Genomic DNA, 27,655 nt, shown 5'->3' on the forward strand with positions numbered 1-27,655 from the left:
AGAAGCGAGCCCGCAATGCCTATCTACTGCTGTTCTGAGTTCAGATGGACTGCTTACCTCACTTCAGTCTTTGAGAAATTGCAACCTGGCATTTGTGCTTTGTGATTCATGCCAGATTTCTAAAACTGAAAATAATCACGGCGTTATCTTTGCATGGTACTGTTTCACAACCATGGTATCATTATTACATATGTTATTTATTTCCACCGATAGCGGAAAAAGGAAAGTTGAGATTCTCTACTATTGTTCCCGATTAAGCTATTTGTTTACACAACACTGTAAAACTGTAACAAAATCACCTTGAAAAAACAAGCTGCTCCAAATGGGAATATAGCTGCTTCCTACTTAATCTCAGGAATTATGTTTAATTATTTACTTAAACAGATGTGCTTTACTGGGAGTAACACAGTGAATTTTGTTCATGGCACACGTTAAATAAAATGTTTTCCTTGCAGAGGAAAAAATGTTTATCTAGAAACCGAAGGTTTTTTATTACTGTTGCTTGGTCACATAAAACAGTAGTGAGTTTGAACAAACACAGCACAGACATCATTTGCTACTTATAAGATGTTGAAGCCTGTGCTAATAGCCAATTAATAAAATAAAATCCTGTGTTCTCCTGATCACTCAGGGTCAGTCGGCACATTCTCAAGCTTCTTTCCTTAGTGATTAGGTTGCTTCTTCACTAATGGAACTGTTTTATTACATTTTGAACAGAATAATGTTAGACTAATAATGTCAGTAATTGAGAGCAGCAACTGAGGATATTGGAGGGTGCCATGCAATTAAATAACTTCTTAATATATCAGAATTTTATCAGTAGTAGCGTATGTTTTATTTAATCTTATTCTGATTGGTTTGATTTCTCCTTAAACATACAAAACAAGCATTTAGGGGAGATTACTACTGTCTTCAAGTGTACAAGTGCTTTTGCAGACTGCAAATTCACAGGCATTCTTTAAAACATACAGCTCATTTCTCACCCAGATTTTGGCTTGGTTTATATTCATTCAAAACTGATACAGCTCTGACACTGTGTCTGAAAGCAAATAGACCCCAAGAAGCATCACAGGAAACACCCTGAAATAAAAAGAAAACTTAGAAAATTTAGCAAACACTTGATATTCTTCTGCACTAATGACACAGCATCTCCTCCTGATTAATAAGTAACAGTTGGCTGTCTGGAAAACACAGGGTAGAGAAAAGTGGAGACAGCAGCTGCTTTTCTTTACCAGACTGAGTGGAACAGGCCAACCACTATTTTGCAGAGGTGTGTAAAAGCTGACAGCTCTGACCTTAACCCCTTCACGTTTGCAGGAGAGTGCTTGTCTGAAGCTTCAGCTACACCCACTCCTCCATTCTTGATTTAAACATCCTCCCACTTGTTAGTTTAACCTTCAAATTCCTAAATTAAAAATGCCTAAGGAATCCATGAGCTTCATAAAAGCCTTTTGCAATCAGGAGATCTCCAGGATACGTACAACCAGACTGACCATTAACCCAGGCAAGGAAAGCTGCTGGTGGGAACAACTGGAGGTACATCGCTATCACCTAAAGCACCAGCAAAGCCCATCAGGGTTCCTCTGGCTCTTCATTGCACTCCTGCCCTCAGCTGCCCTCTGTGACTCACCCAAACAGGAGACTCTCGTAAACAGAGATAAGAAAACTTCAAAAGTCCAGATTCTGTTTGGGTAAGTGCCCAGAAGTTCAGAAATGGGCTTGACAACACAGTGAGAATAGGCTTTCCTGGGGGATGGCCAAACATTTTCCAGTGAGGCTGGACTATAAACACTTCAAGAATAGCCTCTCTTGTAGTATTTTGATGGTATTTGTTTCTCATCCTGTCTGGCTGGGAAAGTAAAGCATCATAAAAACAAAAGGACACAGGAATAAATCTGCAGGCCTGCTTCTGTCCTGATGAGCCCTCTGTGAACGGGGAGCTGCATCTGTGCCTTCTGCCCCCTTTGCCTACATCACATGCAGCACGTGGGGAGCAGACGGCAATAGCACCATGCATGTTACAGCTATGGCAGCTGAAATCTGCCTGCACCCCTTCACCCTGCTCCTCATCCTAAGCCTACTGAAAATAAAGAGGAAGGGAATATTTTTCCCTGGTGATCTTCCCTACGTCAGTTTGCTATGGGTGTCAGACACACTCCAGAGAAGGTTGGGGCAGGACTTTGTAAGGCTGAGGACAGAAGAGAAGGAGGGGGACCGACCTTGCTCAGCAGCAGCCAGCTATAAATGGAAAACCACAGCTGGAGACCTTGAACATTAAGTTAAAACTATCCTTGTTGTATGGAAACTTACTTCCCTGCTTTTAGGAACTAAGATGAGTCACCAAGCTGCAGCAGAAATGAGCCCTCTTTTCTTATGTTCACCCATACCACCATCTAGGGCATCAGATTGAATGGTGTGAGCACTGAAGTGAGTGTAACCCACACTGTTCCACATGGGGACAAGTTCCCCCATGGCCCCTGCACACATTCACCATCAAAAGGTGTTCCAGGGCTGATGGGAAGGATGCAGCTGCCACTGCAAATCAGGCCCAAGCAGGACTACAAAGTAAGCAGAGCAGATGGAGCAAACAACAGTTCTGGATAACACCACAACAATTTCAGGAGCCAGGGAGCTTACGAAACCTACATGGTGTGTCTCAAGGTTGAGTGGCATCAGAAGCTGAGCAAGCTGAGCAAGCCACTCCTGTTGGAGTGGCTGCTGGGCTTCTCAGTGGCTGCAGAGATTCAGGGAGAACGGAGAAAGTGTGGGGAAACACAGATCTTTACCAACTCACCCAAAAGTGGGAGCTGCCTCCCCTCATCTCATCTGCCCCAGTGCAAGACCAAAGGCTTATCTGAGCCTCTCTTCAGAGCCAGTCTGATGTGGCAATCCAGGAGTAACCAGAAAAGTCCCAGGAAGAGCGGATCTCACTGACAGGTTGAATTTTCAGATCTCAGCAATCAGACAGGGCAAACACATAAGGCCCTCTCCTCCCTTGTATGCCCATCTCCACACAGCTTCTACTAATTGCATCCTTCCTGAGGAAGGATCCTTCCAGTCTTGTGACTGGAGCAATGGCTTCATGGGTCACTGAAGAGACATGGAGAATAGGGGCAGGAAGATACAGGCCAACGACTGTACTAATTCCGCCCAGCTTTGGGCTGACTATGAGTGGGCAATGGCTGCCCTCATCCCCACCCTGCAGGTGCTGCATGTGGTTTCACACAGCCAGGCTGGCGGCTGCTGACAGGAGCAGCAGGGAGCTCAGGCCCACAGGTTGCAAGCGCCTGGTGGCAGCCACTTGCCACCTCTGCTGGGAGACTCCCTGCTTCAAAACAGGCATCCTTGATCCTAATCTGGTGAGCTAGCCCCCCTCCCCCCCGCACTGGCAGCTCCCCAAGCGAATACTAGGCCTGGTGGAGGAGAGGAGCTGGCGGTGAAGTTATTTATAGCTGCCACAGCTTCCGCAACAGAAAACGGCAACAGTGCAAGATGAAACCCAGCCAAGGAAATGTATTTTTTCATTGAAAAACAGATGACAGCTTGTTTATACTGTCACGGGTTGTGGAAAGGGCTGTGAAAACGAGCAGTGGCAGCAGCAGGTTTGGAGGGTAGCATCTTGGGTTGGTTGTCCACCTTCCAGAGGCTGCCCACCCACCCTCAGATGCTCTTCTACTGCATGTGGCAGCTGCCACAGCTTGGCCTGCTATCTCTGCCCCTCTGCTATCTCTAGGTGATATCTCTGGTGCTCCAGCCTCTATCGACTCCTTCCTTAAATGAGGCTGATTAGGATTGCTGCTTCAGGATGCTTTGAGACCTGTGGTTGCATGCGCTACTCAGGAAGTCACTGAGGGCTCTTTTGTTACTTACTCTTGTTTTGATGTAAGAACCTGCTGTTGATTTGCAGTCACGGTGCTCAAAAATGGCTCACAGGGCCAGCTGATGAGGGACATAGCCAGCTAACCAAAAGTTATCACCTCAGCACTTCTCCTTCCCTCTCTCTTACGTGTGTCAAGGCCATATGAGAGGAGGCCAGGTTACTCTTTCTCACGCTGGATGCATCAAGCTTCTCAGAATCTATCAAATCTAGCAGTGTGAGAGAATCTAATTTTCTGTTATGTCATGGGGCTCAGAGGTCTGTCATACCAAAACTATGTCTGGCCTCAGAATGAGGCAAGGCAGGTGCCAGAGTCAGGATAAGAGCATCTGGAGAGCAAGAGCACCTCTTCCTGCTGCTTGGTAGCTGCTTGGTAGCTGGCAGGTGAACTGATGGATCTTTTTCAGTGGCTGTGAAGGGAGTTCACAGAAAGGAGATGCAACTGATGAGGGTGCCCTTTTCTTTTCTCTGTGGCAGTCATCCTCATCCTTGTTGAGTGAGACTGTTTTGAAAATATATTTCATGTCATACTGCTCTGTAGAGTGAGAGAGTATTTATTATCCTCACTTTACAGTCAGGAGCAGGAGGAAGTAAATATTATCTTGCTTTCTCTGTTTTTTAATTTTAGTTGAATATTTATTGTGGACATCTCAATTTCTGAGGACCTGCCAGCTGTCATGTTGTGGTTCTCCCCTAAGGAAGGGAGTTTTCTGTAGGTATATCTGACAGGTGTGCCTGGGGTCCTTCACATTCACCCACCATTTAGCCTGCACAAGGATACTGGACAATGACTCTCCACCATCCCCTGGTCTCCTGAACTCTCATGAGGCTGTGCATGGCTGAGATATAAGGATCCATCCTGGAGGATGGATGCCGTGGGATAGACACCTCTAGACTCTAGCACAGAACCTGATGCAGGTCTTCCTTAGGAACCTTGCTGGATGCTTTAGAGGCTCTGCAGGATGCTACAAATGAGGATGCTCCCCCTTGCTCTCACATCTAAACTCATGTAAGAGTTGCTTGGATTGCTGTTCTCAAAATCACTTCTCACGTTCTCACAGAGAGTAACTGCTGTGACAGCTAGAGAGGAGCTCTGCGTTAAAGATCAAGGGTCCTCCAAGCCAGCAAGCCTTTCAGGCTGGCATGATTTATGGTATGCTCAGCCCACATCCCTTCCAGTCCCTTTGACTCCAATTCCAAACAATCAGACACCTACGTACAGCTGGGTCACGTCCAGGGCTTCAGCTGGAGTCCTCGGCTGTCTGGAACACCCAGCTCAGAACCTGTGGGTCTTACTTTAAACACTGCCACCACACTTCATTTATGGGAGAGGTGGGAAGGTGATACACGCTGCCTGGAACAAAAAAGGTGAGGAACTGTGAGTCATTCAAAGCCAGCACATGCTGCAAAAGAGTTTGAAAACCTTCTGACCCCCAGCATTTATTATCCATTACAGTCTCTCATTCACTCCCACTGGGAAAACTCCTCTGACATAAAACACTCCTATATTTTGGGTAGACACACGCAAAACAACAGCTTACCCTGCCCTGAAATTGCTCTTTTTTTGTCCTGCAATCTTACAAGCCTTTATTTCTGAAGCCAGATTTGCCCTCAGAGTGATTGTATTTTCAGAGCAGGTAAGATGTTGGTTTGAATTATTGACTCATACCTTTATGAAGCACTCAGGATTGGAAGAGCTGCAAGAAATTTCACAAGCTGAGCTCTGTGTACAGCTCTGCCACTTCCAGCAAAATGCAGTTCAGGTTTCATTATACATGTTCACAGCCTGATGAGTCATTACGGTACAGGGATAATATAAAATCAAACCACAAAGTGATAAACAGTAGAGTAATATAAGTAACTCCGAAGAAGAAGAAATGATATATATGTCAAGAGTAAGGCCAATTTAATGAAAGATCCTCAATAAGGGAAATGACCTGGGAGCTGGCCTATAATCTCTGCACATCTGTGCTCTTCAGAAATGCAGGAGAGGCCCACAGTCAGCTCTGGTTTCTCCATTCCCAGGTTAACACACATCATCTGCATGGACAAACCACGGGGGGAAACAGGCCAAACAAGTCTACAGTGGCTAACATCTGAGCTGCAGGAATAGCCATATACCACAGCTGAGTGACAACTGTATCATAAGCCCCACTAGAATTGCTGTCATATTTAACACTTATCCCACCTTATAAAACAATGAAAAGAAAATCAACAAGTGAAAGTTTGAGGATGGGGAAGAGGAAAAAAGAGAAGTCAGAGCTGCTCAACCAAAATGCTTGTGTGATTTCCAAGTATTTTGCCTCAAGTTTTACAGCTGGACACGTTTACTTTACTGTAAATGAACTTGGAATGCAAAGTGCAAAATAATTTCCAAATTGGGGAATTAGTTTTTAACTTAGTTTTGAAATGAGGCATGTAGTGATTAAAAAAAATCAACCTTTCCTTTCTCAGGTATTTTCCTCTATGACAAGGGGAATTCAGATGGGCATCGAAGGTGAATTTTTCCTTTTCCTATGATATGGCTATTTTTCCAATGAATTTCTGATGACAAATGCCTTTTAATAGATGTTGAACACACGACAGTCTGCTATCTCTTCACTTGCAGCACCTTGACGTCTCCTCCTTCGTATCATGGGCCAGATGGGAAATTTCCATCAGCCACCTAATGCCTCTCTGAAAATGAGCAAGCAGAGACCCTGGAGCTGTCATTGCAGACTACCATGAAATCTTCAGAGACAAGCCACCAGGCAGCTGCTTCTCCAGCTTGAGATGTGGCTGATTGCAAAGGTTACTATAGGGAACAGCTTGCAAACAGAGGAGGGAGTAGCTGCCCTCTACATTAAAGGGTATGGATTGCCCTGGCTCCAGAATAGGACTTGGTGGCCATAGACTATCAAAAAACTTCCTAGCTTGTGGTACCATCAACAAACTAGCAAGTACTAATCCCTGGGTTGCCAAGATTTTGATGCTGGCATCACTGGTGATTTATAAGGAATTAAGCAAAATGCAGCTTGCACAGGGTGGCCTTGATGCAGGAGCAGGAGATAAAAGATATCAGTGTTTGCCCACTACACAGGAAGGGGCTGGGGGAGAGAGATATTTTTGCAATGTGGTCATGTGAAAGGCAAATTTCACATGGATTTTCATGCAGCCCTATAAATCAGTCCATGTTCACTCTGAAAGTTCACGGTCCTTAGCAAACCTCTCAGTGAACTGGGGCTGAGCTTAGAGATTGTAAAGAAACCTGAAACCAAGCAAGTTTCAACTAATTTCATATTTCGCCTTGAACATTTTGCTCAGGTCTAACTTGTTTGCTTAGGAGTTTAGGCAAGTACAACCGTGTCCTCTGGGAGAAAAAAAATGCTCTGAGAAATCAAATACACCACACAAAAAAAGTAATTACAAAGCATCTTTACCTGCATCTGAATTGTTCCTTGCTCTGTGTTCACTGTATTACTTGTAAATGTTTCAGTTAGAGTGAAGATTCACCTCTCATTTCAACACCTGACTTTTGTTTGTTCATGATTTCTCCCCCTTAGGAAACACAGTCTTAGCCTTTGCAGGGCTTACTTTCTTTTGTTCAGGAGGCACAATGGTTTCAGATGTGTTAGCCAAGTGATCGGAGGAAAACCTTCTCCTTGTTGGAGCATAAAAATAAAATTAAAATCTGTTAGATCTTGAAAACATATTCCTACTGTTTCCCTTTCTGACTATGACTACCTCACCCTTCTGGTCTTAAAATTATCCTGGGAGTTCTTTGAAGTAGGAACTGCTTTAAAGGTGCTCAAACACAGGAATACCGCCTATACCCACAGCTGCAGCTGCATCTGAACTTCCAAGGCTGATGGCCATCAGGCTGAAATCCCAGCAGTGTTTGGCCAGGCAGGTGTGTGCTGCCATCCCTGACACCTGCAGCACAGCAGGCTGCAGCCCTGCAGTATGTGGGCAGGCTGTGGCATGCCTGCCTGGTGCAGCTGCAGTGCCTTTAGGGAGGTCTGGGGAGACATCATGACTAGGAAGCAATGAGAGGATGGGAGCTAGAGCATGTCTGGTGCTCTCGGCACTGCGACCAGCTCCTTCAGGTGCTGAGCAGGAGGGTCAAGATCGAGGTACAACAGCAATGGGTGATGCCCCATACTCCCCTGCCAGCTGAGTTCCACCAGCCCAGAGTCAATGTGGCTTTTCTGTCCCACTGCTACTACTGCCCTTCACACAGCACATGAGGACCACTGGGGAAGCAACTCAGCACCTCCGCTGAGATGGTGCTTTTGTGCGCTGAGCATGATAATGGGTGGGTTTTCCCAAACCTCTGCAAAAGTTGCTTTTGCAAAGGCTGCTTTTCTTAGCCCAACATTTAAAAGCAGAAGTTATCAGGGCGTAAATCATTCTGGGATTTGTTGTGAAGCTTGTGAGAACAGATAAAGGAGAGGTGGTTTGACAAACCGTTGGGAGTGGGGAGAAGGCTGCAGGGTGCACCTGGGCATGGAGGAGGGAGCTGCGGCATTGACCCTCCTCGGATTATGTCACAGATCATCCAAAAGGATCCAAATAAAACTGAGACATTTTCTGGGGCTAGATACGTGGGGCTAGATACAACCCCACGTGCCCGCTGAAAACTAGGCGTAATAAATATCACACTCACAGAGAGCATTACATCACATAAAAGGGAAAAGCCAGCAGATGAACTCACACCATAAAACCTTGACTTGGTATCTAGCCAAGTCCAAGCAGACAGCCACGCTATTGCAGACGCTACAGAGCCTGGCACATTGCCACAGCATTTACCTTCCACTTCCCACTGCTGCCACCATCCTCAGAGCAGATCCCACTGAGTTTCCCATCGGGACCCGTGATGCTGGTGGATAACGTGACAGAAAACTGCTTGGGACGCAGATTCCAGCACCTCCTGTCCCCCTTTCCAGGGGCTTGGTGCAGATACAGAGCTGAGAGGCACAGCAGCACCTCCCTCTACTACTGGCACACACAGAAGCAAGCACTGCAGTGATCAGACCAGCTCAGCCTCGACATCTTATGGTGCTGTGACACAGTTTTCTCCTGGGGTCTTCCGAGAGCAGATGAAATATCGGGATCAGGATGAGCCAAACTGTCCCGCTGGGGCATTTTCTTTCTAATATCTTCATTCTGTCAAAATTATACTTGATCGTGTTCTGTTATTGTTGTTTCTAAGTTTCACCTCTGCCTCAGCAATTCCATCTGGTAGGTCGTATTCCTCTCTCCGATTGCTTTTTGGATAAAAGCATGCTCACTGGGACCTGCTTGGAATTAGTTTTTCTTTTTATTTCCACTAGATGCTCAGCTCAGCCCCCGACTTAATGCAGACAAGGTCATCCCACTTTTGCTTTTCTGGTGCATGCATTCAAGTACGGATTCCCATGTGCTACAATAACCCCATTACATTTTTAACAGTCTCCAAGGGGGAGTCATTCACAGGGACTTGAACTGAAAAGCACAAGTTTCATATCATCCTCTTGCATGTGCACTTGTGCAGATATTAAATCAGCAATGATAGGAGAAAAAAAAATACTGTCTTGGCTATGTCCCCAGGACATTCTTCGAAGACTGATGATGTACATCTGCCTTAACTGTCTGGGTCTGAAATAATTAAAGACCACTCTTCTTTCCCTTCCATTAATTTCACTGAGTATCTGGGAACATTTTTTTTTTGTTTAGAATTTTATGTCTGTCTTGTAAGAACATCATCCCCAATAACCTCCCTTCCACTTCCTAATTATAGCATCTTGACCACTAAGGTGTAACGAGTGGCTGACCCACTACTGGCTACTGCACAATTGTCATTTATACCAACTGGTGCTCTTTTATGTCACGACAGACATAAAGATGTCCCATCTCTAAAAGACTGCAGAAAAAAAAAAAAAAAAAAATCTTCTTCCAGGTTACATTTCTAGCTTTCTGAGTATGATAGCAATATACAAATGCAATTAAGGATTTCCAAAGAGTGTACTGGCAGGGCTGTACACAAACTGGTCATGAAGATGACAGTCTGACCTGAGGAAAGGAGGACTCAAGTAACCAACTGATATTGATGGGTGAATTACAGGTGCTAGTCCAGGCACACTTTGCAGAGCTCCTAAGAGGTTGGAGGAGAACAGCACAAAGCAGGAATTGTCTTAAAGATGTTTTTAGCTAGATAGATGATGTGTGGCAACCATGCATGATGGTGGCAGGTCCCAGGGGGATAAGACTGTCATCTGTACAGAAGAAGAGCCAATAGCTAGTGTGATCAGCACAGCCCCACATCCCTCAGTCCCTCATCCGTCTGTGAGCCAAGGCCAAACAATGCAGTGACAAAGTATCAGGGCAGTCTTCTCTTCCACAGATATTCCTCTGGACATTATTTCTGTCTGTGGTCTCAAAAGCTGGGAAGAAAGTCTTATTCTCATACAAATGGTTTGGGGAAACAGCCTCCAAACATTTAAAAACCTTCTATTTTAACTAAAAAATATTACCTCTTTCCCAAGCAGGACGGCAAGTAAATGTAGATTTTTTTCAAGCAATAACCTGAAAAATAGCAATCCTCAACCCATTTTTTATTTTTACCCAACTTCTGTTTCCTTGCTTGTAGATGTCAATATTTACAAGCTCTACCGCTTCTTGGATTATTTATTTTCCCTGGTCTATTTCACTCAGTGAAAAATCTCTCCAGCTCAGGACTTGACAGTTTGTTGCTGATATCCATCTTTATTAAGTTCACTGCTGCAAAAAGAAAAAAAAGAAAAAAAAAAAAAAAGCCAACAACAACATACAGTCATATTAAAACCACAAACAAACAAACTCAAGATGATGCTCAAATCTGGTGGGGAAAAATTCTCCAAAAATAGCCAATCATTTTCACTGACATATATATATATATATTTTAATGCACTTCAGTGAAAGACACTTCTCTGTCCGCTTCGTTAGCAGTCAGTAAATTCACTGACAATCAGCAAGAGAGCTCCTGTCACCTCACCTAAGGGGACGATGCAGATGGTCGCTCTTCCCCCTTTTCCTCTTTGCACTGGAATTTTCTGCTTAGGGACAGGATCGAAAAAGATTAAGAGCTGACAGCATCCCCCTTGTCATCCTGAGTAAACTCTAAAACAGCGACAATCATTCTGGATCGCTTTTAAATATGGCCTTTGAAGCACAATGAGACACACTCTTTCAAAAAGTTCTCTGTAACATATAATGCAGGATGATTAAAAAGGTGTCTCCCTTTCCTTTAAACAGAGCAGGGCTCAGGCACACCTCCATTTCCTAGCCCACCACCAAAGGGCACTTTGACATAATCTGAAGTTCCCTCAGACGCTTTTAGCACTCCTCTGATGGAAATATTGCTTTTTAAGTGGGACTGCCAGAACAGTCTGTGCTTGTAGGTCTCATCCTCTTCAGTGCAGCATCCACTGCCTTTGCAACAAAATGAATCAGAGTCCACCCCCGTTCACATCCACCGTGGAGGCACATGTGGGGGCAGAGATGCCTTTAATCAATCTGGCTAGATCAAACCCGTCCCTTTGCATGTCCCTGTCCCATGTTGTCAGAATCCGAGCATATGCAAGATGGTCTGGCATCAGAGAGCCCTTTAGGCTGGTTCTTTTCATCTCTCTGTCCAGATTCTACTGGGTAATCTAAAAATAAACAAAGCCTCTGGCCCTAATGGTGATAACCTGCCCGCTGTGAGCCACCTTCCTGCCACGCAGTCAGAGCCCTGGTGCGCTGGGGGAGCTGGCTTGGTTCTGTGAACTCACGCCCTGACAACATCAAAAACCACTCAGCCACACCTCAGCAACTGACCCACAGTGTCAACGAACACGACAAGTCATGAGAAAACTGCTTCAAACTGCTTGCTGCTTGGCCAAAAAGGTATCAAAGCTGTGTCTCATCCCAAGAGCGGAGATCAGCAGATCAACAGCAAGCCAGGGTGCTGTGTAGAAACAGCACAGTAGTTATCCATGGTGGTTTGCTAACATAGGTGTGTGTGCTCCTCCAGTATTCCTTTGCAGCAGTGCTGCCTGCACTGTGTGGGACAGAAAGCCAAAAGGGCTGGCTTGCACTCCAGAAGGTAAGCATGGGCTTACACGGACTATCAAGCCATTACACAGTGCATACGTTTCCAGCTTGGCAGACACTCGCTCCAGAGGGGTTTCCAAATTTCCTCTCTATACCCTCCTGTGACAGCCTTGGGTTCATTTTGGCTGGAACAGAAGATTTATTGCCTTCGAGTCACTGCAGTTCACTTATCTTCTCCACATCTTGAACCCAAAGTCCAGCTACTCAAAGTCCAGGCATTCAGCTATCTGCCCTTTATACTTCTTATCACCTGGACTTTCTTTTTCAGCAGCTCTACTGGGGAGCCCTTTCAAAACAATGGCTGTGGTTGTGCTGGCTGTAGGATGTTAACAGTGTGGGCAGCGAGATCCACAGCAATTCTGTGCATTTCAGGCGTGCTAGAACCGAAATGCCAAAACAAGAATCTCAACATTTTTGAATGAGGTCAGCCCAATACCCAGGGGACTGACCTTGCCCTGGTAGCTTCAGCTCTGTTTGCAGCCAGAGTGGTTTGTTTTCCACTTAGATGTACCTGAAATCCCAGTGGAATGGTCCGTCCTGGGACCTGGTGTTGGCCCAGATGGCAGCAGCGCTGTGAGAGCAGCTGCTCCTGCACGGTTCTCAACGCTTTGGGTGGGGGTTAGCTTGTAAGATCTTCAGCATCTTCAGGCCCAGACACAAGCCATAGTTCAGTGCAGACTCAAACCCATTGCCTAAGCCCAGATGGAGTGTAATTACAAACAGCTCTGATGAGTGTGGGAGATTTTTTCCTCCTTCAGTGGGCACGGAAGGGGCAAGCAGCGCTCAGCTCAGCTGCTGGGTGCTTTGTGAGTGGCAGCAGCCACACCATGAACGCCAGCGAGGAACGTGTGGCAGCTACGCAATCGGTTGTAGTAATTTATAGTTTTAAATGAAGGGTTTATTTCAGGAACTCAGAGTTTTATTCCCTGCCCTTTATGACTCATTAAGTCAGGTGAGACACCTCTATTATTTACTTTTATATTTCAAGGGCAAGTCCGAGACGGATATTTGTATCATCTGAGCACCTTCTGAGGCCAGGCTCCCTCATTTATCTGCCTGCTCAGCTATGGATTTATCTTGTGTTCATACCCATGCCATGTGAGTGCCTCCTGGCCAGTCTGTTCTAGCAGGTTTTTGGCAATTTGCTTCGCAGAAAGCCTCCAGCTTCTGTATTTGTGCTTGTCAATAACTATCAGTACACTAATGTAAAAGAAAACCACTTTGTGCACTGAGAAAACAGAAAAAATGACCAATATTGAAAATATTTAAGACAGTGACAAAATGATGTCTAAAAAAGACCGGCTGAGCCACATTTCAACTTTCCCATTTCCATAAAATCATTTGAGAGTAAAGAGGGGGTTTCAGAGATGATATTCCCCTCCCCCCCCCCCCCCCCCCCCCCCCCCAAAGCACTTAATCAGAGATTTACAAACCACTAAATCAAAGGAGACTGTGAAATTCCAGGCCAAGAAGCAAACAGTGAGATTAAGTGGATTAGCCTACTGTACAGGAATTCAAGGAATGCAGCCTGCATGTGCTTTTGTTGTGGATTACTCAGCAGCAACACTATAGTTTTACATCTCCCAGGAACATACGGGCATGTGCACTTGTGCAAAGCAACAAGAAACAGCAGTCTGTAGCAAGCCGCTTCGCTGAGTCGGGTGTGCTGATTTCAGCAGATACAGTATTTTCCAGGGAGAGAAGGAGAACAGCCAAACATTTCGCTGTATGGGTAGAAAATGAAGCAGCAAACAAGCTGCTTCTAGCAGAAAGAGACACGTGCACCGAGTTACCTCACAGGCAAAGGCATTTGCCTTTAAACATTAACTCTACTCCTGCTACTGACCCAGTGAAATCCCCCAGTTCAGCCACTACAGAACTTCAGAGAAGTTGGGACCCGGTTGCAACTTAGCAGTGCAGACTAACAGCTCGGGTTTTGTCTTTACTAGGGGAGCATTCTATGTAGCTTCATAGCCTGAACAGACAGTAGAAAAGGGGTGGCTGAAAACATGGGAAAGAAGCAGTAAGTAATGGATAAATGAACTTTACTAGCCAGAGTTAACTGTTTGTATTAGCAGCCAGTAATAAATAATTAATATAGCCCTAGGAGATGTAAAGCCACTGACATGGTATCTCTCATTTGGCTCTAAATGGAAGTCAAGATAACCTACTTTGAACAGTAATGTGTTCACAGTATGTGGGAATTAACTGCTCAATGTAATAAGTACTATTGAATTTCCCATTTCTGTACAGATAAAGGGCAACTACCACCAAAAAACACAGCAATAACAGTAACCAAATGATTTAAAAAAAAGCAAACAAACCTGCTTTTCATTACATCCTTAAAATGTTATAGGTTAAAATAATCTTAAAATGGCTTAAAAAACAGCAATTAAATCTTTCCATTTCTGTTTTCCAAGACTGCAGCTGAGAAAACGAAAGAGGCCTAAGTGCCATACCGTGCTAGCCTCGCTAATAACTCTCTGTGAAAAATCTCATTAATTCAGTCTGGCTCTTCAGATCAGCCGCTAAGACCTTGTATTGTCAGTCATCCTCTGGCCTTTTCAGGATTTCCATAGCCTAACTAGCAGAGTCGCCATGGAAACCATGCAGTCATGCTTTGCACATCCCCAGAACTTTTTGTTCCTGACAAAGCTTGAAAAATCACATGCAGCATGGAGAGTTTAACACAGTGAACTAAACCCTGACCCACACTTATAAATGATAAACCCCAGCAAACCAGCTTTATTATAAATGATTTCCTTACAAGATACTTAGCCAAGCTGGCAAAATGCTGTACCATACAACATGCGAGAAACAGAACTCTGGAGAGAAGAAACAAACAAACTGAAGTGAAACAAGGAGTTTTGGGCTAGTTCTGACTCCTTTGAAAGCACTAGACACATGCCAGTACGGAAACCAGCCATTCTGAAGTTGCATTTCTCCAAAAATACCATTGGAGGAGGCAGAGCTCATGATTACATGCCATGACAGCAGTGATGGACCTGGGACAGCCAAAGGTCACCTGCTTTGCTGGCTCGATAGCACATGCTTGGGCTGATTCAGCAAAACCATCACCAAAGGCAGCAGCAGTGCTGCCCTTATAATGGTACTGCCTGGTGTGCAGCCAGGAATCAGCATGCTGAGAATGTCCGTATGTGCACAGAATGAGAAGAGGTTGGTGAGCACCCACAGCCCGGATGCTCACCACTGCACTCTGCCAGCACAGCTACAAGCAGCACAGACTTTCCCCATCCCTGTCCTCACCAACAACACTGCTGAGCAATGTAAAGCATTGATTACAGCCAGCAGGACACAGGCAAGCAGGTAGTCCCTGTGTTGAGAAACAAGCTCAGGGAAAGCCCCACTGCATGGCCAGTACCTGGCTGATGCTTGTTTTCTTTTTGGCACTGCAAGAGCCCAACAGCATTTCTCCTCTCTCCTCAGCAGCATTGCTGATTCATGCCCAAAGAGATGCTCTTGGAGGGAAGACCAGTGAGAACCAGAGTGGTTACTCACTGAGAAGGAGCCATCGCAGGCCAGACCTGCTTTGCCGCAGTAAATTCTCAGTGCTGGTGCAGATGAGCAGCCGCTCACTCAGCACAGTGTCTGGGCTTGTGAGAAAAGAAGTGACTCATGGCGAAGGTCATGCTGTAGTCTGGGAGGACTGCCAGGGAAGGGAGAAAGCTGCACTTGGCCCGGCCTGTGGTGAGTTCACTCCTTGTGTGGGGCGGAAGACACAGCCCACCTCAAGAGGATCAGAGAGCCCTGTGTGGGCTGAATTGGTTATCTGGGAACTGGCAGGCATGCGCTCCCACTCCTGAGCTGCAAATAATGAGTCTGGCAGTAGGAAGTCAGCCTCACATGGGATTGCTCCAGAGGTTTTTAGCGCATTCAGTTCCTCCCTGGTGGGATGGAGGAGGTCAGAGCAGGCTTTGTTTCCATGGGGTTCCCCTGGTGCGTCACCACAATGGACGGAAAACATTTCCCCACCTTCTCTTCCCACAGCAAGGAGTGGTGACTAGCCAGAGGAAGCCTTGTTTCTCCAGGGCCTGACAATCACAGGCACCACAGCCAGCACAGCGTGGGATGCTAAGGCCTGAGAGATGTTGCCCGAGTGGGCTGGGATCCTCTGGGGCCGGCCCTACTCGAGCTAGAAGAATTATCTCGCTTCTGCTGTTATTCCATGAGCGGCATATGCCGATGCTCTCTCCCAAAGACATTCACCACCAATGCCAGCCATCTGCTTTGCTCACATGCCTGAGCAGCTGCCATCTTGTCTACCTGCATGGCGGCAACCAGGCTTCACCTGCAGGAAGACATCCAGCCCCTCTCCATAGCAAAGGCCTGTCTGGCCTGGCTGAGCTCTGAATGCTTTTGGAAGGGGAAGCAGATGGTATGGGGATGTGGCCCAGGTGGAATGACAGCAGCCGCTCGTGACAGCTTCTGTTTATTCATTTGCCTGTGAGGACTGAGAGGACCAGGCTACATGGGATGTCCCTGGGAGACTATTTTATGCAAAAGCCTTGATTGCTGCTTGCTGTGCTGTGAAATTGTACATGTGTTGGATTAGAAACAGTAAAACATCTTCTTTGCATCTTTTGCCCCAATCTCTTATTTTCCTCAGCTTCGCCTCTCTCACAGGCAGAGCCTAGAGCCTCTGGCAGCCCAGGGACCATCAATGCCTGAAGCACTGCCTTGAAGCCCCAGAAATCATAATGGCTGCTCACTTACTAAATACAGAGGGAAACACAACCCCTCACCCAAGAGGACAGAATTAATAAAGTACAACGGGATGACAAAACATGCCGCTTTAAAACTTAAGAAAATGTGGGGATGGGTAGAAAGCCATATTTGTTGCTATAATCATCAAGGTTAAACAGGTCCCCTCAATGGGTGCTAGTCCCTTACCAGCTGCACTTGGCTCCCATTCCACCTCCTGGTTCACTTGGGTGCTGGCAAATCAATAAAGGTAATACCTGAGTTAGTAAATACCTCCAGACTACATTCTGTAGTGCCCCCAGGTGATCCCCTGTCCAGGATGGAGCAAGCATGAAGAGGCAAAACACTCTTCATTACCTCAGCTCTTCTCAGTTTCAGTGCTTTTTCTGCTATGTATTAGACACATTCTCTCTGCTGTAGGCCACATCTCTGTGGATTGAGGCCTTATCTGTTTAGTCTTTTAAGAATACCCCAAATGAGTTGCTGTTTTTCCTCTAGACAGAGAAGTAACTTCCCTCTGCTACATCACTGGTCCTCCTCCTGTTGCCTGATCCAGAACAAAGTGGTGGTAGGTTTGATGTGCAGGCTCCTAGTATAACAAGCCTTGCTGGCACAGTCACCAAAGTCACAGGGCCAGGAGATTCAGCCAGAGTTGACAGTCCTGCCAAGTTCCACCACTTACTGCTTTGACTCTTCCCAGACCTCCTCCATCTGACAGTAGGACACTGGTCTACAATACACCAGGTCTGCAAAATTGCCTCCGAGCCCAAAATATGAAGTACAGGCCCCTGTATTCTAGCCCCATTACTGCAAAACATATTCACACACAGTGAAGTCTTGAAAAAAAGCAACAGATTTCTGATGGATCTGATCTCCACTCTGTTAATATCTGAGGTGACAATTCATTATCCTCAAGTTTGGCTCTGTAACTATGGTACTAGCCAAGATTCAAATGATGGTTATTGAAAGGACCATCACCACTGTCCTCTATCTCCTTTTGAAACTTGTGCCCTTAACACTGGCTCTGAATGGCTATGAATCTCCATGGTGTCTCTTATAAGGCATTAGCACAGAAATAACATGATAGAACATGTCGATCCAGGCACTTTCAGTCAGGGCCTGCTGAATGAAAGCCTTTTTCTATATGGTTTTAGACGTTCATGCAGGCTCAGTTTGGATTATGGTAGACAGCTTAGGGAAACTGGTCACTACTTTCATGCTTTCTTAATTAAAGCCTGTTCAGCTCAGTAACAAAATCAGGCAGTCCTACATATAGAAGGGAATGTCTGAGGCATGGTCTTCATAGGAACTTCTGTGAAAAAAGAGACTGCCATAGAGATTTGAATCTGCATAAAAACAAAGGGGGGGATAGTATATGTGGGGCATCCTGGAACAGAGATTATTCTTTGGATCAACGGCAGAAAAAGAGAGGCATGAATGGACAGGTGAGGTCCACTCTGACTTTACTGAAGGGTTTTCAACTCTTCTTTGCATGTTTAAATGAGTATAAGCCTCAAGGTGTTACTTGTTAATTGTAGCCTGCTGGACTAGCTGTGAGAGGTTCATAGTGAAGGCCTAGCACAGACAGCATCACAGAGACGATCCAGATACACAACAATCCACATAAAAATTACATCTTCAGAATCCTTTCAACACATTTGAACCAGAGACATACTTGAACACTGGGTCACCATTTTTCACCACAGGATATCTGTATTTTACGCCCGGTGGTAGGTCTCTACAGTCTTGCAGAAGCAGAGACACTTCCTGTAGATATAGGCATCCCATTTTACCTTTTCTCTGACTTCACTTTCTCCTTCTTGACAACATTAATAGCAGATACTTTATCAAGCCTTTCACAAAAGTTATTTATCAATAAAGTACTTGAAGAGAAATATATTACGGCCATCCTTCTCTCTTTCCCCTTGGAAACAATAGGAGTTACCAAATTTCAAGTTAAAATTCAATCAATGGTCAGGTTCTATCAGAGTTAAATATTACCCTAAATTGAACCAGCAGCTAAGTAAACAGATGATAATCTGTTAGTGAACTCAGTAGTAATATGAAAAAAGTCAACCCTCCCATGTACTTCATCTACAGGTGCACAGTGTTTATTCTCTCCCAGTAAGCTGTAACTGAACATTGCAGTTGGCTTCACAGCGATTCAGTTATTGTGAGACTTTGTCAGGAGTGCAGTTTGGCTCCTGTCTGGCTATGCAAAAGTCAGATATGTCTGCACTAAACAGTGGTTTGCTACTTCCTAAATATTATTAAAAGCCTAGCATTTTAAGCAGTATGTAGTCAAAATTCAGAAGTACATAATTCATTTTCAGCTCTCTAAAAATCCCATTAAAAACCGTATCTCCAGAGTCTGAGAAGTCTCTTCGTGTCTTCTTTGAGGACAGGCTCTAGGACAGAAAAAACTACCTTTCTGGTAAGTTTTCTTGTTACCATAACATTAATGTGCATCCCCTACCAGTTGCATGTTCCTTTTTCAGCATCAGGCCAGGTGTCAGGGTTTTAAATTGAAGGTATTGGTATGCACTTTTATGTGAAGGAGAAGCATGGATCCAAGTTTGAGATTAAGACTGAGCACCTTCTGAGCTGGGTATGAAATACATGTTCTGTAGCTGGCGCGTTGGACTGACAGCTGAAAATTGGGCCTCAGCATTCAGGCACTCAGCCCCTAAGGGACTTTGAAGACAGGTCTGGACTTCAGTCAGGAAAGATGGTCTTCATAAGAAGCAAGGAAAAGCGAAGAAACCAAAAAGGAGAGGGGGGGGGGGGCCGCCCCACAGGGAGAATCTTGAAAAGTCATGTATCTTTTTGCATTTCACACAGAGCAGGTTTCTTGTGGATTTCAACACCCAGCTGCTTCCAGGAACAGAATAGACATGCACGTGCCTGCAAAGCAAAACACAGCTGGAGAGCTAATTTTAGGCCTACCAGCCTTGGCAATGTCCCTTTAACAAATGAAGAATGCATGATTTTCATACGTATGTGCAAACATCAAATTCTTTCAGTTGATTTAGATGGCTGTTCATGCTGTTTGGCCCAGGTACCACCAGGTGTGCTTGTTATCCTAAAATGTGTCACTTTTACCTAGATGGTAATATCACCTCTTTCTGTTCTCAATGCAGTTCTTATGCCCGCCTTGACTGAATCTCTCAGACAGCTGTTTCTCAGCAGAAAGGGAAAGCTGGGTTTCAAAAGTATTTTCTGATGAGTTTTCAGTAGCATTCATCCACCACAGGGCTGCCAGCTTTTTTCTCTAATGCATGGTCTTTCTCTTTCCTTCACAGAAGCAAATACTAACATTTAAGTAGAGCAATAACATGTAGTATTTTTGTAGCTAGAATTGGATTTTGGAAGGAACAAGACCACCTTTTGCTGCCAACATTTACAAGGGAAGACATTATCAATGTTGCAGTGAAAGCTACCCATCCCAATTCTGTTAGTACTGAAGATCAGAAGACTTGTTTTATACTTGATTTGAGTATTACAGAAAACAAGAGTGGTCGAGGTTTTAAACCTTTTACAGTGGAGATGTTTTAGAAGATTTGCTCATAATAAACTAAACCTCAGAATTTGATAAACATTCCAACACCTAGAATTGCTAGGGAAACATGAGGTCCCAGGCTTCAGGAGAGGATAAAGCAAACTTATAAAAAGCATCCTGTTTTGCCTGTCTTCAGTCTGTTGATTTTTTCCGACCCTGCCAAAATCAAACCATCCTATAAACCTTGCGTATGCAAACCGGCCTTACCACACCGTGGGGATCTTTTCAAAGAAAGTCTTCCCGTGTTTGCCACCAAAACAAAATGACAGACTTTATTTTCTCTATTTCTCTCAGTTCATCAAACGTGATGGACATTCTCTGTTTGCAGTGGTGTGAAAAAGGCAATAGATTTACTCACTTATAGCTAAAATACGGAACAAGTCCAATGACTGCACCGACAAGCTATGATCCAGTACACTAAACATTATGCAGAAAAGATAACACAGTGCTTTTTGTCTGCTCAACACAAATTAAACTAAGAAAGTGACTGGGAAATGATGGATTTCTGCCGTGAGTGATATGGGTAAAATCAAAAGCTAGATGTGCAACTCTGCTGTCTGCCCTACAACTTCCAGTTCAGGCTTGTTCCAAACATATTTATCAGACTCTTCTGTAAACTCTGCTCAGACTGCTAGGTAATAACTTGCATGACAAAAAAGGTAATCTCAAATATATCTTTCCTTCCCTTTTTATTTTACTTAACACTAAAGGCATCCTTCCCATCATTTATATGATATGCAGATTGGATAATTTATGGAAACAAAAATAGTCTACTCAATTGAAATAAAACGCTTCACAGCGTGGCAATACTAAAGAATGAAATAAATTCTGTCATCACACAGACCCAGAGTTTTACAAAAAGTGTGCTTACATCCTGAGCAAATACAAATATTATTTCCATAGGAAACTGCCCCCCCAACAAATGAGAGAAAAAAGCAGACCTTTTTGATGGTCCGCGTGTTGAGAGATTTCAGGATTAGGCAGTGCCTTCATCCTTTGCAAAACACTGTTTCCCAATTCACTTCTAATAGAGATAAGGGTGTCACACAACGACATGTTCTCTATCAGGTGAAACAATACTTAAAATAACCTCAGGTGTTCATTCTAATAAAAGTTGCATTTCAGCTCTGTTTCCAGCATTCAATCACACAAAAACAAAATCACAAAATGATTAAATGCTGGATTTCTGCAGCTGTGGCCATTAATCTAGCGATATTTCAGATAGAGCAAATATTGAAAAGTATCTCTTATTATTTCTAACTCCCCTGAGGTGCAATCTCCCAAACTTGATCCAGCTTGCAATAGACACATTTCTGTTGAAAGGGAGAGCTAACACAGGTATGTATGCAAAACCTTTCTGCTAATGAACTAGTCAGAATGTTCTTTAAAACAAACAGATTTCAAAATTTCTTCCAAAGATCTGATTAGCGCTGACATTTAGAGACTTTTTTTATACATTAGCTCAAATCAGCCCGAGGTGATGTTATATTCCCAAGTTAGTGTGAACTATCGACAGCAGCATGAACATGCCCATCTGAAATTATCTGCGCCCATTTGACAGAGAAGCCTGATCCAAAACTCAGATCAAAAAATTAAAATATGCCAGCTTCTTGGGTGGTGGTTCTTAATAATTTGATCTAGACTATTGGAAGACTGTTCCTAAACCTAGCTGTGGCTTACGTTTGGATCTGACAGCTAGGCTGCCCCGCAAGATACAGAGAATGGAGCTGACTGAGCTCGGTAAAGAACAGATTTTTACACTTATTGAGGACCCTGAAAAGGCAGTAAAAAAGAGTTACAGCTGAACTTTATTTCATTAAAAACTAAAACGCACATATCTTTTGGTTTGACTTCAATCATTTCACTCAAACAAAAAAGAAATCTCTGGTATACTTTTTGGCTTGACTTATAAAAGAACAGAGCTTATTTTAACATAAGAATGCCGAGTCAAAAATGAAAATTGAACATTTCTGTTTCAACGCACATAAGGAGGAAACATTTCATCTTTAAAATGTTGAAATTAAAATTTAGGATAAGTTATTACTTGGAGTCAAAGAGCTTCCTTTCCTTTCTTGCCATTCCCCGCCCTTGCCTGCTCTGTCCTGCTCAAGCATTGGTGAAGTGTCAGTTCCTTCTGGCAGACAGATCACAGTCGGATGGAGCCAGTAAGGAACATTATTCCTATTTTGAACATATTTGCTCCAAATAACCACCCCACCAGTGGCATTTCGAAGTTCAGCTCAGTGCCTAATGATACTGCCCTATTGATGGTGTCCTTTTCTGAAAACAGTAACTTAACCTAAGTTATTTTTTCACAAGTATGAATGAAGCAGCAAGCTTCTGACCAAATAAATGTTCAGATGTTACTAATTGTGTTATTCTGCTGCCTGGTCTCTGTAATTATGAAGCATGCCTGGCAGAGGACAATTTCGACAAGGTTGGCTTGAGATGTCTGAAAGCAAGTAGCTGGTTTAGGCTCCAGAGGGAAAGATGATGAGTAGGCAAGGGACGAGTGGAACAGAGCCCTTCTGGAGCTGGGCCTGACTGCTGTTTACAGGAATATCCTCAGGCTCTCATGTAATATCTTGTTACCAGAGAATTTGCTTTGCGTCCCAGCAGAGCAGCCGAACCATAATTTGGCTCCTCAGATTTGATCTGACAAACTGCAAGGATTCCACATGTTTGAAGGAGGCCTCCAAACATGAGAGCAGTGTAAGCCTGCATGCGCTGTGCCTGAAACTCCAGTGTCAGAGGTATGCATCACCCATGTACTTGCACAGATGGGTTATTAACTTCAAGGACCTAATTATGTTGATTTAAATGTCAACATTGTTGTTGATGTCACTGCCCATTACTTTAGGAAAAAAAAAAAAATCAGCCTCTGTGACTTGGGAATTCAGGATTGCATGTCTCTCATTTTGATTTCAGTCCTGGAGGACAGCGGTGACATCTTCAACTGCCAAAATTTCCAACTTCCACTTCCAACTTTGGCATCCCTCCATCGTGCATTTTCATTTATTTCTCAGCCCATTGGAAACCGTCAGTTCAGAAGAGGCATAAAATTAATGTAAATTAGACAACAAAGAAAGCCACAGCATTTGTCTACTCCTCTGCTCATCCACTGAATGAAGCCACGCAGCTCATTGTCTGCTGTGGTAGAGGTTCCTCAAGTCCCTGAACCTTGCTGCAGAAGGCACCTTGCCTCCAGATAAAAAGGGAAATATTTTTTTAGCTTCCAGAAACTCATAGTTTTAGAATTCTGGTCATGTCAGTAGAGAGTTCTTTCCTAAATCAGTATTTTTTTTAATGTGTGTAATTTTTCCCGTTCCTAGGCTATGGCTCTGCCTTTCTGTTTTTATAACCTGCAGGAAGCATATTTCAAAAATATTTATTAGCTTATTAAATCAAATTACCCTTGCTCCTGCTGGACCGAGTTTTATACAGTGCCCACAGAAATCAAAAAGCCCGTGCTGCAGCAACAATTTGTAGTGAAGGAAGAGAAAACTATTCTGTAATCTTTTTTTAATTAGCAACAGCAAAACTTCAGTTTACTAACTCAGAAAATCCTGGCAAGAACTGTTCTGTCCAAATTTCATGGCCCAAGTCTGGAAAGGTAAGCAACTGTAGGGAAGACTGGCTACATGAATAAGTGCATTTGTTGAAAATTAAAGTGGTCAGCAATGAAATGGTTAACAGTATTAACACTATGCTTCAGTTTTAAAAGATCATTCTGGGAAATGTGAGAATTTCACAATTCTCCTTCTGCCATTTCTTGTCTGTCTCTGGACCTCGTGAGTTTGGAAAGGATGAAAAGCTCACCACAACAGCCACTAGGTCAGCCTGTCATATGGTCAGCTGCCTCCAGCCCCTGCGACCCTCACAGCTGAGCTGAGCTATCTTGCCGTGTTTTAATTTGGTAACTAGGGAATGCTTTTGTTGTGTCAGCAAACTCAACTTTTCCAGCATCTTTTTTGTAGTTCAGATTAACATTTACATGATGGAGCACATTATATATATATATACATATATATATATAAAATATATATATATAGGTATGTGTGTGAAATCAAAGGATTTCCAGTAGCCCTGTACAATAGCAATAAGAAAAGCAGATTTGCTAACACTGCAAGTTTTTCACTCAAATTCAGCACTGCCAAACTGTTTGGGAGAATGATACCTGCGTGTTTATTGAGCTGATTACAGACAGAGTCACCATTTGCAAAATTAAAAAGATTTACCAAGATTTTACACCTGCACCCACTCAGAATTTGAAAAAAAGGGGGGCAGGGTTCTAAGTTACATTTACCTCCAGAAATAAAACAGGAAGATTTGAGGAGGGTGGAGGTTCTATTCTGTTGGGGTTTGTTTTGCTTTGTCCTTTTTGTTCATTTTAGTTTGGTTTTTGGTTGGTTTTGTTTTTATTTATTTTACTACTAGTTTTCATGACAACAATTCCGGTGTTGCATGCTTGCTTTGCAAATGTCCTCAAATGTGCTCAATAAACAAAGTTGGTTCAATAAAGAGTTTTGTAAACTTTTAATAATGAAAATTGGACTTTCAGAGAAAGACTTCCTCCTCTTCATTTTCCTCTCCCTATCTGTTAATGCATTTTGGTCGTTAGCTGTTTTATAACCCATTGAAAATCATAGACGACACTGCTGATTTGAAAAGTCAGCAGTTTGACAACGAACATAAACAGATCCTCTCTTTAGCTCTGGCATTAGAAACAAGGATAAGAAGCCATTTCACCCCCACCTTTCCTTGTCGTTGCGACCACAGAGGAAGTCAGGACTGCCCTTGCTACACCTGGGGCAGGATGGCTGAAGCACTTATGACGATACTGGGAGATGCAGGGGAAAGGACAAAGGGGACAAACAAGTGCAGGCACTCAGCAATGCTCTCCTGCCTACCTGCTTGTCCCATGCTTCTGAGCGGTTCGCTTGACAGGCTGCTCCTGAGAGACGAGCACCTTGGGAACAGCAGGTTTCGTCTGGCTCCAAGGGTTGAAGTTGGGCGCAACCAGCGCAGGAAGCAAAATTAAAGCTGACACCAGGCAGTCTGGTGTTACAGCTGTCTGCATTCCTATTGATCTGAAGGCTTAGTCTGCATTCTGGCTTTATCAACCAGTGGCATCGTGACTGCCATCTCTTCCCTCTCATCCTCCTAACCTGGAAAACACTTCTGAGGGTGCTGAGAGACAGTTATCAAAGATCCACTGCCTGAGAAAAGAACAACATGCCTCAGAAGAAACAGCTGCCTGGCACCTTTGATGAAAGTTTCTTGACACTTTTTCTATTTAATTAAAAAAAAAAAAAAAAAGCCAACCTCAATATATACATGATGTTTCGCCTTGCAGATCATTTCAAAACTGCGTCTGACAGTGGTGGATTATAATGAATCTCTTATCAAGACGTTGCCAGCTCGAGACAGACAATGCGTGTATGTATATGTGCAGATTCCAGTCTTGTTAACATCAGAGAGTGAAAGGGATAGTGTGCGGGAAGATTTATGGCAGGGAATTATCCACACACACACACACACAAAAAAAAAAAAACCAACAAAGCAAAACAAGCCTGCATCTCCCACATGGAGTTTTTGCTGCTGATTGGCTTGGAATCTAGCAGCGCTGACCCAACGAGCAAGAGTTTGCTGCGTTTGATTTAATTGTTCCTCTGCTGTGGCCATCACACAAAAAATATCTCAAGGAATAAAAGAAAAATCGCCCCACCACAGAAGGAGAGGTTGAGTAAGAGCCAAATGACTGCGTCAAAAAAGGCCAGGAAAGAGCTCTCGTGATCTCAGATGTCTATTATAGTTTTTAGGCGGCATGAACACATTTTTGTTTGGGGAGAGAGTGTTTAAATAGCAGTATTATTTTGGAGCACAGCTGTGAACCGTCTCTTACATCGCTCTGTGGTGGCTAAAGGATGCCCTGTTGGGGATATCAAAACTACCTTGCACTTTCCTAAGTGGTGAAAAGGGAGCGTGTTCTTTAAATCTGTGCTCTCACCACAGCTTCTTTCCAGGATCTCAGAGAAAAGCTGTAATTAAGCCCCAAATGCTAGAACTGCTCTCATCTGAATGGTTGACATTTCAGTTCTGTGGCACAGGATTTTGATGCTACTAAAGTTGGTCCTTCACAGCAAAAGAACTGGAAGCACAGCCATCATATTGCTGCTATTCCTTGCTGTTAATTCCTACTAGGGTGCATTGTTTACAAAAATGGTAAAATTCAGACGTTATCATGAATCCCATAACCGTTGGATAGGCTCAGATAACACAGAAAACCAATCTATGGATCAGAAAGGCTTTACCTAGCCAAATGTAAGCTCCTCAGCTAAATTCTAATATTTATGATAGGCTTAATCCAGTAAACAGATAAATTGGTATAAGCGTGAAAGACCACACAGCCACATGTAGGCAATAGAGACCACACACATACCTCTTTTCAGGCATAGGACACTGAGAAAATAAGGACGTGCTAAAAAAAATTCAGACTATTGGACTGAACAAATAAATAGTGGTCATTAGAGTTGAATAATGGACCATGAATCCAAACAAATAGTCAAACCTACCAGGCAAAAGCTTCCACAGTTTATCTTAGCATTGCTTTAACATCACTTTCATGCTAACATAATGAGTGAAATTGTAATTCCTTTCCAATCTGTAGAAGGTTTTGTCATTGATTTCTCTGGGGCAAGGCTTTGACCCTATTATTTATAGCATGCAAAATTCACAGCACCTCTTAATATCCTTTGTGAATCTACTCTAGAGTAGGACAAATACAGTTCGAGTAATAAAACTCTAGAAGCATAACTGGAAAGGCAAGTCCATACAAATTACACAAACTCTGGAAAAAAAATAGATGTTGCTCTAAGCGTAATTGGAATCATTGCAAGGCATGAATGCAGGCATTGGAAAGCTTGAATTTCTCTTCCTAAACCTTTGTGTTAGCAATACAGTCCAAAGTCTTGCTGACTTGACAAGTGTTCACTGGCTTTAATCACAGAAGTTTACTTTTGAAATCAAGGCAAAACGTTCTTCTAAATGATATGTTTGAACAAAATGGATTCAAATCTGTGGCCCAAGGGTTAGCAAGAGATAATTAAGAAGAGCAAATCAATTACCAGAGAGCTTAAAATCTGCTGCTCTGTCACTGTGTAGAGGTGTTTTTCCTTCCCTTCTTGTAAACAAACAAACAAAAAGGTTTCAAAGCACTGAAATAGTTTAAGCAGGAAAAAAAACAGAACAGTCCTATGGCTTAGGACTTAGGCAGCCAAACAAGGTAATTATAACAGTAATTACTGGCCTCATCACTTACACGCAGTACAGTGATACACTAGATATACAATATCCTACTATTATTGCATTATTTCCACATCATTAACTAAACCTTATATATCTAA

Source organism: Lagopus leucura, unplaced genomic scaffold, assembly GCF_019238085.1.
Source record: "Lagopus leucura isolate 7727_CA_CO unplaced genomic scaffold, USGS_WTPT01 Super-Scaffold_100002, whole genome shotgun sequence".
In the NCBI taxonomy this organism is placed as follows: Eukaryota; Metazoa; Chordata; class Aves; order Galliformes; family Phasianidae; genus Lagopus; species Lagopus leucura.